The sequence below is a fragment of the Populus alba genome, chromosome 9 (assembly GCF_005239225.2).
Source record: "Populus alba chromosome 9, ASM523922v2, whole genome shotgun sequence".
In the NCBI taxonomy this organism is placed as follows: domain Eukaryota; kingdom Viridiplantae; phylum Streptophyta; class Magnoliopsida; order Malpighiales; family Salicaceae; genus Populus; species Populus alba.
In genome coordinates, this window is record NC_133292.1 from 278,096 (window position 1) to 288,079 (window position 9,984).

The 9,984-nt window shown below is 35.6% G+C and overlaps 1 pseudogene; it reads left to right on the forward strand.

Annotated features, from left to right (window-relative positions):
- The first annotated feature begins 2,416 nt into the window (after positions 1-2,416).
- LOC140955907 (uncharacterized) lies at positions 2,417-7,861 on the forward strand (annotated as a pseudogene).
- Positions 7,862-9,984: the final 2,123 nt, after the last annotated feature.

Genomic DNA, 9,984 nt, shown 5'->3' on the forward strand with positions numbered 1-9,984 from the left:
TTTTCGGAGGCTGTTTTACTTGGAGTAGAGTGGAATCAGTACATCACAGCGACGCTGTCCAGTAGGGCCATACCACTGACACGACTGGAGTGACGGGTAAAAAGGTCCATAACTATAGATCCGACCGTTGGATCGCTCTAAAATTTTTTTCACGAGTTTTTGAAAGTTGTTTTACTTGGAGGAGCGTGTAATCAGAACTGCACTCCGACGATATCCGGTCAGGCCTTTGATTAGTACTTAAAAGTGCATGTTTATCAAGGTTTTATATCATCATTTTGCACTTAAAGTATCAATAACTCCTTAACTAAAGCATGTTTTATAATAACAAGTTTGATATTATAAGATACCTTAATTTATGGTAAATGCTCATTTTAAATGCAGGCCTATCACATAAATAAATGGATTGATTGATGAGTTTAAGTATTGAAAGTGAAAGGACAAAGAGATGGCCAAACTTAGAAAAGAGATGCCGATGCAGTCCAAACCGGAACATTGCTCGGTAATTGGATCATATCTGGAGCTCTAGATATCGGATTTAGGTCCATTTTATATGGATGGAAAGGTAAGACAAAGGCCTACAACTTTCATGAGGAGCCCAAGATTTAAAAAGGCCGTTTTGAAGTCCAAACTGAAGGAACAACGAAGAAGTCTGAAGCTGTCCTACAGCCCAGACACTATTTAGTGTTCAGCCCATATCTTGAGTTCTAGAAGTCCAAATGATCTCATCTTTTTTTTTTTTTGTTGGAAAGCTGAGACAATTTCCTAGAACATTCCTGAGGATTCTTGGCAAATTATGATGTTAGCAATGACGTCTTGTTCAGACAAGAAGATAAGGATTGTCACCAAGTCAAGATGTGGCCACCCACTCATCAATTAATTAACAAATCAATAGTTCCAAATTTTGGCCTATAAAAGGGGGCACTTACCATGTATTGAGGCATCTTGGTTTCCAGATCAAGATCATGCTCTTGCTTTCTCTCTTTGTATTGCTTATGTTTTGCTTTCATTAATATCAAGTTTATGCACTTCATTTCCTTTCCTTTACTTAGTTAACTTCTTTCTCATTTATGTTCTTATCTTGTTCATCTATGTTTCTTTCTTTCATTATGTTTAGCTAAGTTAATTATGTGAAGGTGAAAAAGGTACACTAATAAGAGTTTATATTATACTTGTTTGAAGTACCATTAGTGGATCCTCTAACCTTGACATTTATTTTTATCGTTGTTTAATCCTTACATTAATCTTTCAACTCAAAGTTCTTATTAATTTCTTCCTTCTCTTCTTTATTATTGTTGTTGTTTTTTATTATTATTATTATTATTATTATTATTATTATCTGTTCATAAACTCAGTATATAGGCTGAAAACCTGTGACCCGATCTTTTAGATCATTCTCAGGTATAACAACGTCACGTACTGAGTATTATTATTATTATTATTACTATTACTAGTACTACTATTGTTATTATTATCGTTATTATTGTTATTGTTGCGTTGTTATTTATAATTTATACAATTAACCTCTCTGTGGTTCGACCCCAGTCTTGCCGGGTTATTTATTACTTCGACACTCCTGCACTTGGGAGAAGACATCAAGCTTTTGGTCGTGTCAAGTTTTTGGCGCCGCTGCCGGGGAGGTAAATTCTTGTATAAATTATAATATTTAATTTATTTTCTCTCTTCACTTTTCAAATTATCTAACTTTTGTTTTGTTTTGTTTTGTTTCTTTTTCTTCTCTTTTCTTTTCTTCCTTTTATTCTCTTTTTACACGTGCATGCGAGTTTGGTCACATACATTAAGTGGTCGACTTTGTAGGGTATCCTCATCATTTTCAGAAAATATGGTCGAAGAAGATAATCAATCGCTTCATAATGAGAATAATGAGAATAACCGTATGAGAACACTCAGAGACCACATGAATCCCACAAGAACAAGTGCACCCTCATGCATAGTTTTCCCTCCTGATGCATCTCATTTTAATTTTAAGCCAGGCATTATTCAACTTTTACCATCTTTTCATAGCTTAGACTTAGAAAATCCATACTTGCATTTAAGGGAATTTGAGGAGGTCTGTAATACCTATAATGACTCAAATTGTAGCATGAACACCATTCGATTAAAGCTTTTTCCTTTTTCATTAAAAGATAAAGCTAAAACATGGCTATAAAATTTGAGACCAAGATCCATTCGTGCTTGGGATGAAATGCAACAACAATTTTTAAAGAAGTTTTTTCCATCTCACAGAACAAACTCTTTCAAAAGACAAATTATCACTTTCACTCAAAAGCCAGGAGAAACATTTTACCAATGTTGGGATAGGTATCGAGATTTGCTTAATACTTGCCCACATCATGGTTTTGAAACATGGAGATTGGTTTCACATTTTTATGAAGGTTTAACACCTAGAGATAGGCAAATGGTTGAATTGATGTGCAATGGAACTTTCGAAGATAAAGATCCTAATGAAGCAATGGAGTACTTAGACTTGTTAGCTGAAAATGCTCAAAATTGAGACACCACAGGTACTTATGAGGCACTAAGTAAAACTCAACCTCATACATCTAGTGGAGGTATGCACAACCTTAGGGAAGATCATGACCTCCAAGCCAAGTTTGCATCTTTAGCTAGAAAAGTCGAAGCACTTGAATTGAAAAAGAGTGGTCAATTAAAATCTGTTCAAGACATTGTGTGTCAAATCTGTGAAACCAAGGAACACTCAACAAATGATTGTCCAACTTTGCCTTCTTTTAAGGAATGCCTCCATGAACAAGCCCATGCTTTAAACAGTTTCCAAAGACCCAACCATAACCCATACTCCCAAACGTATAACCCTGGTTGGAGAAATCACCCAAATTTCAGTTGGAAGAGTGATAGCAACAATGCACAAACTTCACAGCCACCGTTTCAAGCACACCATAATTTTCAAAATTCTCATGGATATGCACCTCCTTATGCTCCACCTCCTAGAAGAAATTTTGAGGAAACATTGCATGCATTCATTGAAAAGCAGGAGACAATCAACACTCAACTTGCTCAAAGCATGACAGATTTTAAAGATGCTCTTGCAAAATTAACATCTGCTCTCAGTTTCCAAGAGAAAGGTAAGTTTCCATCTCAACCACAACAAAATCCAAAGGGGCAATACAATGCAAATGCGAGTAGTTCTGGAAGCCAACACATGGATCAAGTCAAATCAGTCATCACTCTTCGTAGTGGTAAGGTTATTGAAAAACCCATTCTTGAACCTTGTGAGAAAGATGATGAGTCTATCTCTGAGGGTAAGGAAGGGGTTGAACCTGAACATTGCAAAGAGAAGGCTGATTCCCCGCCAGCACTTCCATTTCCTCATGCCATGACCAAACAAAGGAAAGTCAATCACAACTTTGAAATCTTTGAAATTTTCAAACAGGTAAGGATCAATATACCTTTGTTGGATGCTATTAAACAGGTTCCTTCCTATGCTAAATTTTTGAAAGATCTGTGCACCGTGAAGAGAAAACTGAATGTGAAAAAGAAAGTCTTTTTAGCCGAACAAGTAAGTGTCATTCTTCAAAACAATAATGCTTTGAAATATAAAGGCCCTGGTTGTCCTACAATTTCTTGCTTTATTGGAGACCATAAAATTAAAAGAGCCTTACTTGATCTTGGAGCTAGTGTGAATTTACTTCCATATTCAGTCTTTCAAAGTCTCAATCTAGGTGAGTTAAAACCAACCTCTGTAACTCTTTTACTTGCCGATAGATCTGTAAAAGTGCCTAGAGGAATAGTTGAGGATGTGTTAGTACAAGTTGATAAATTCATTTACCCTGTAGATTTTGTTGTCTTGGATACACAACCTGTTGAAGCATGTAATTCAATTCCTGTCATTTTAGGACGTCCATTTCTTGCCACTTCTAATGCGTTGATTAATTGTAGGAATGGACTGATGAAGCTATCATTTGGAAACATGACATTGGAGATGAATATTTTCAACATTTACAAGCAACCTGGAGATGATAATGATTTACAGGAAGTGGACTTTATTGAAAAATTAGTTCATGATCAATTCCAAACCACTTCCAGTGAAACTGAGATTGATGAATCTGATGATTTGCAAATGGTCTACTTTCAGGAATCAAAGGCATGCAATTGGAGACCACAAATTGAAGAATTGCCATCACGATCAATTGAGCCCATACCCTCAAGTGTTCAACCACCAAAACCTGAATTGAAGCCGTTACCATTTAATCTCAAATACTCATTTTTGGGAGAAAATGAAACTTTTCCGGTAATAATCTCTTCCAAACTTAATGCACATCAAGAAGGTAAGTTATTACAGATTTTGAAAATGCACAAAAATGCATTAGGATGGACCATAGCTGACATAAAAGGAATTAGCCCTTTGATTTGCACACACAAGATTTATTTGGAGGAAAATGCTAAACCCTCTAGAGAAATGCAACGAAGGCTTAATCCTAATATGAAAGAAGTAGTGAAAAATGAAGTCATTAAGCTTCTAGATAATGGAATCATTTATCCTATTTCTGACAGCAAATGGTTAAGTCCTACCCAAGTTGTACCCAAAAAGTCTGGAGTCACTGTGATAACGAATGAGAAAAATGAGTTAATTCCAACTAGGACTGTTACTGGTTGGCGCATGTGCATTGACTATAGGAAACTTAATTCAATGACTAGAAAAGATCATTTCCCTTTACCTTTCATGGATCAAATCCTAGAAAGAGTTGCAGGTCATGAATTTTATTGTTTCCTAGATGGCTATTCAGGTTACAATCAAATTGAAATTGCATTGGAAGATCAAGAGAAGACTACTTTCACATGTCCATTTGGTACTTTTGCATATCGAAGGATGCCTTTTGGATTATGTAATGCACCAGCCACGTTTCAAAGATGCATGCTTAGCATATTCAGTGATATGGTTGAACGTTTTCTTGAAATTTTTATGGATGATTTTTTCTGTTTTTGGTGATTCATTTGATGATTGTTTGACTAACTTAGAAAAGCTTTTGAGCAGGTGTGAAGAGAAGAATCTTGTATTGAATTGGGAAAAATGTCACTTTATGGTAACAAACGGCATTGTACTTGGTCACATTGTTTCATCGAAAGGAATTGAGGTTGACAAATCTAAAATCGAGTTAATTGCCAACTTACCAATACCAAAATCTGTTAAAGATGTTAGATCATTCTTAGGACATGCTGGCTTTTACAGAAGGTTCATCAAAGATTTTAGTGTAATATCTAAGCCCTTGAGTAACCTTCTAACAAAGGATAATATTTTTGAATGGACTGAACATTGTGAAGAAGCCTTTATTAAACGTAAAAACTTGCTTACTTCTGCTCCTGTCATTCAACCTCCTGATTGGTCATTACCTTTTGAAATAATGTGTGACGCTAGTGATTATGCCGTGGGTGCTGTCTTGGGACAAAGAAAAGATAAGAAACCTTATGTGATTTACTATGCAAGTAAAACTTTAAATAGTGCTCAAATGAATTACACCACCACTGAAAAAGAATTACTTGCAGTAGTATTTGCTTGTGATAAATTCAGATCTTATCTTGTTGGCTCACCTGTTGTTGTTTTTAGTGATCATGCAGCATTGAAATATCTTCTTTCTAAGAAAGATTCTAAGGCTAGATTGGTGCGGTGGATTTTGTTACTTCAAGAATTTGATATCACAATCAAAGACAAGAAAGGCACCGAAAATGTTGTTTCAGATCATTTGTCAAGATTGACAACAGATTCGAAATCTGACATCACACCAATCGATGACTACTTTCCCGATGAATCTTTATTTTCCGTTTCTACGATGCCTTGGTTTGCTAATATTGTTAATTTTCTTGTTTCAGGACAATTGCCAGCTCATTGGAGTACCCAAGATAAAAGAAAGTTCTTGAACGAAGTGAAGAACTTTTATTGGGATGACCCTTATTTATTCAAATATTGTCCTGATCAAATATTTCGAAGATGCATTCCTGACAATGAGGTAAGTAGTGTCATTAAATTTTGTCATTCTGAGGCATGTGGGGGTCATTTCTCATCAAGAAAGACAACTGCAAAAATCTTACAAAGTGAATTTTATTGGCCCACCATGTTCAAAGACTCACATGCATTCTGCAAGACTTGTGAAAATTGTCAAAAGTTGGGATCTATTTCAAAATGTCACATGATGCCTTTAAATCCTATTCTTGTCATTGAGATCTTTGACTGTTGGGGTATAGATTTCATGGGTCCATTTCCTCCATCATTTGGTTTCGTGTACATATTAGTCGTAGTAGATTATGTTTCAAAATGGATAGAGGCAATTCCAAGTCGAAACAATGATCACAAAACAGTGATAAAGTTTTTGAAAGACAATATTTTGAGTCGATTTGGAATTCCTCGAGCCATAATAAGTGATGGTGGAACACATTTCTGCAACAAGCCATTTGCTTCTTTAATGAAGAAATATGGAATCACACACAGAGTTGCCACCCCTTATCACCCTCAGACAAGTGGACAAGTAGAGCTTGCTAATAGGGAGATCAAACAGATCTTGGAGAAAACGGTGAACCCTAATCGAAAAGACTGGTCTTTAAGATTTAATGATGCACTTTGGGCTTATTGAACTGCATATGAAACATCATTAGGTATGTCACCTTATAGACTAGTCTATGGAAAACCTTGTCACTTGCCTGTGGAAATTGAACATAAAGCTTATTGAGCTATTAAAGCTTTCAATTCAAACATTGATGATGCTAGTCAGCTGTGAAAATTGCAAATAAATGAGCTTGAGGAAATTAGAAATGATGCATATGACAATTCAAGAATTCATAAAGCAAGAATCAAAGAGTTTCATGACAAGAAAATACTGAGAAAAACATTCAATGTTGGTCAAAAAGTCTTGCTTTATAATTCTCGACTCCATTTATTTCCTGGAAAACTAAGATCAAGATGGAGTGGTCCTTTTATTGTGAAACATGTGTATCCATATGGGGCCTGTGATATCGAGAATCCAAAGAATGGAAATGTTTTCAAGGTAAATGGACATCGGTTGAAAGTTTATTTTGACAATTTTTCAGTTGAAAATGACTCTACTGAATTGAGTGATCCTGTATATAAAGATTGATTCTTTTTCTCACATTGTTTTGTGTTTGTTTTGGTGTATCTTTTGTTTTGCTAGTTTCTCTCACCCCGGTCAAATGGCGGATAACGGTACTCCGTGACTCTTAAGTCGGTTCTTTCAGTTTCCCATGATAACTGATATCTGTGTATATAATTGTGCAATTCTCTGCTCTTTCTTCTTTCTTTGAATCTCCCATCCAATTCTCATTTAAAAATGGACACCACTCTTGACAAATTGAAAAAGTATTTTCCCGCTCTGCCTCAGAATGCGATTACAAAAATTTACCGTGCTAGGTGTGAAAGATTGAGGTTGTTAATGAACCATGGAATTCCTGAAGATATTCGTTGGCTGATTGAAGCAAAGGTCCGATTATCAGGTGAGTCCTCCAATTCTTTCATTTCACACATGCCTGGAACAGGTAAAAGCACTTTTACAAAGAAACGTCGTGCAAAACGACTGAAAGTCTGTCACAGATGTGCTAGATGGACTTGTAATGCGACATGTCATTCTTTAGGAATGGTATCTGTAAACCGTGAAGATAAAATACAATTCATTAAGGATGGCCTGAGTAAGGGGTCTTTAGATAATCTTTTATTAACCCTTGAGACGCATCCTAGTGGAGATGTGCATCGTGTAATTCATGATTTAGGCCACAATTCCATAAAGAACATGATCGACTTAGTCTTGGGAATCTGACTAAAAAAGACCCTGTTTGCCAGTTTTTAAGAAAACTGGATGGGAAGCCTATCCCCGACCCATAGAGGGCGTTTAAGCCGTTCTTGGACGTAAAACCAAGGGAAGATGTGAGCCACAATCACAACTACCTGTACATACATGCTTTGTCAAAATAAATAAATAAAGAGAGAGAGTGTGAGACTACAGCTTGCCTATATGGAGGTGGTATGATTGCATTTTCACTTTTTCATTTATAAATTCTTCTCTTCCTTCCCTTCATTTCTACTCATCCCATACATTCATCAAATATAGAAGTGTGTAGAAATGGCAGGTTCCTCAAGTCATCACATAAGAAATATTTGTGTTTTCGGTGGATCCAGCCCTGAGAAAGAAAAAGAGTTTTTAGAATCAGCAAATCATCTTGGTCAAGTACTAGCTGAGAGAAAGATTCATTTAGTGTATGGGGGAGGCAGCCTTGGGTTAATGGGAGTGTTTCAATGGCTGTATTTTTAGGAGGCAGACAAGTTTTGGGGGTTGTCCCCAAAGCTTTAGCAAATGGGGACATCATTGGAAAAATAATTGGAGAGGAACTACAGGTCCCAACAATGTCTGACCGACTGAATACCATGTTTAACCATGTTGATGCCTTCATTGCCTTACCAGGTGGTCTGGGCACATTGGAAGAGATCTTTCATATTTCATCTTGGGCCCAACTGCACATTCACCATAAACCTATAGGTTTGTTAAATGTTAATGGTTTTTATGATAAGTTGTTATCTTTCCTTGATCAAGCTGTGGAACAGGAATTTCTAACATCTTCGGCACGACAAATCATAATCTCTGCTGCTACTGTTGAACAATTGATTGACCAACTACAATCTTTCATCCCTGTCATTGATCCTTGCATGAGTCGCCTAGATTGGTCAGCTAAGGAAAATCGTAAAAAGCTTAGATTAGATTTGAGCCTTCATTTGTGAAACCTTGTGTCTTTTGTGTTATTAATAGCATATTATTTTGTTTTGTTACTTCTTATATTTGTTTAAGTGTGTTTCAGGTTTGTCATTGTTCGCTGTTTCAAGTGATGTTTTCTATACTCTATCTTTCTACCTTAGGACATTGAGGACAATGTCTCGTTTTGGTTGGGGGGAGAGGGTAGTAGTTTAAAAAAAAAAAAAACTAACCAACTAACTGTTGTTGTTTTTAAAAAACCATTTGGCAAAACTGTTATTACTAGGATGGCAGAGTAAAGAAGAATTATTCTTGAGACGCATCGTAGTAAAAATTTTCTAATGGTTATTTGCAATATTCATAACAAGGCCTATCAGAATACTTCTTGAAATATTTAGGTTTACAAACTCTCGCATTGTTATCACTTGATTCTGCTCATATACTCATTTAACAAGTATTATTAAGCCTTCATTTTCACACACACACTTTAACATATGATTGTGGGTTGCACATTGGATTATTACATTATTTATGTTCTTTTGTTAAAGGTAACAACTAAGGGAAAGGGATAGTATATAATTTGCAAAAAAAAAAATGATAATATTGATGATAATAAAAACGTAGATAAGTTTGGTTTCGTAGCCTCCCTAACCTAAGCAATTAAGCTCGAAGGGGTGTTTTAACACCTAATACCCTAAAGTCAACTGACTTGGGAGCTATTGGTCCAAAGCTTGTTACATGGGTTAAGGAGAAAAGCTTAAGGGAATCAAACATTGCACTATCTACATATCAGTATCTACAACCCGAGTTGTTAAGCTCGTAGGGGTGTCTCAACACCTAATGCCCTAAACCAAACTGGTCTGGGAGTCATTAGCCTAAAAACTCGTTACATGGGTTAAAGATACATTATGTTGTATGTGTATATAAATAAAAATAAAAATAAAAAAAGAAGAAAAAAAAAGTAATAATAATAATAATCTCAACCCAAGGAAGTTCACCTTAAACATTTGAACATAATATTGTTTTCTTCCAACAAAAAGCCCCATCATCTATGTTTTCATATATTGAGCACATAAAAAGAAGGTTTATTAATATCTTGTTTAAGAAGTATGAAGCAGTAATATAAATTTAATGAGAGTTTGTTTATCTGGATAGATTAATGGAAGTTGAATGATGAATGCCTTGCTTTGTGAAACTTGCAAATTGTTTCTCTATTTTAACGCTTTAGATTACTAGGGACTAGTAATAAGCTGGTTGAGGG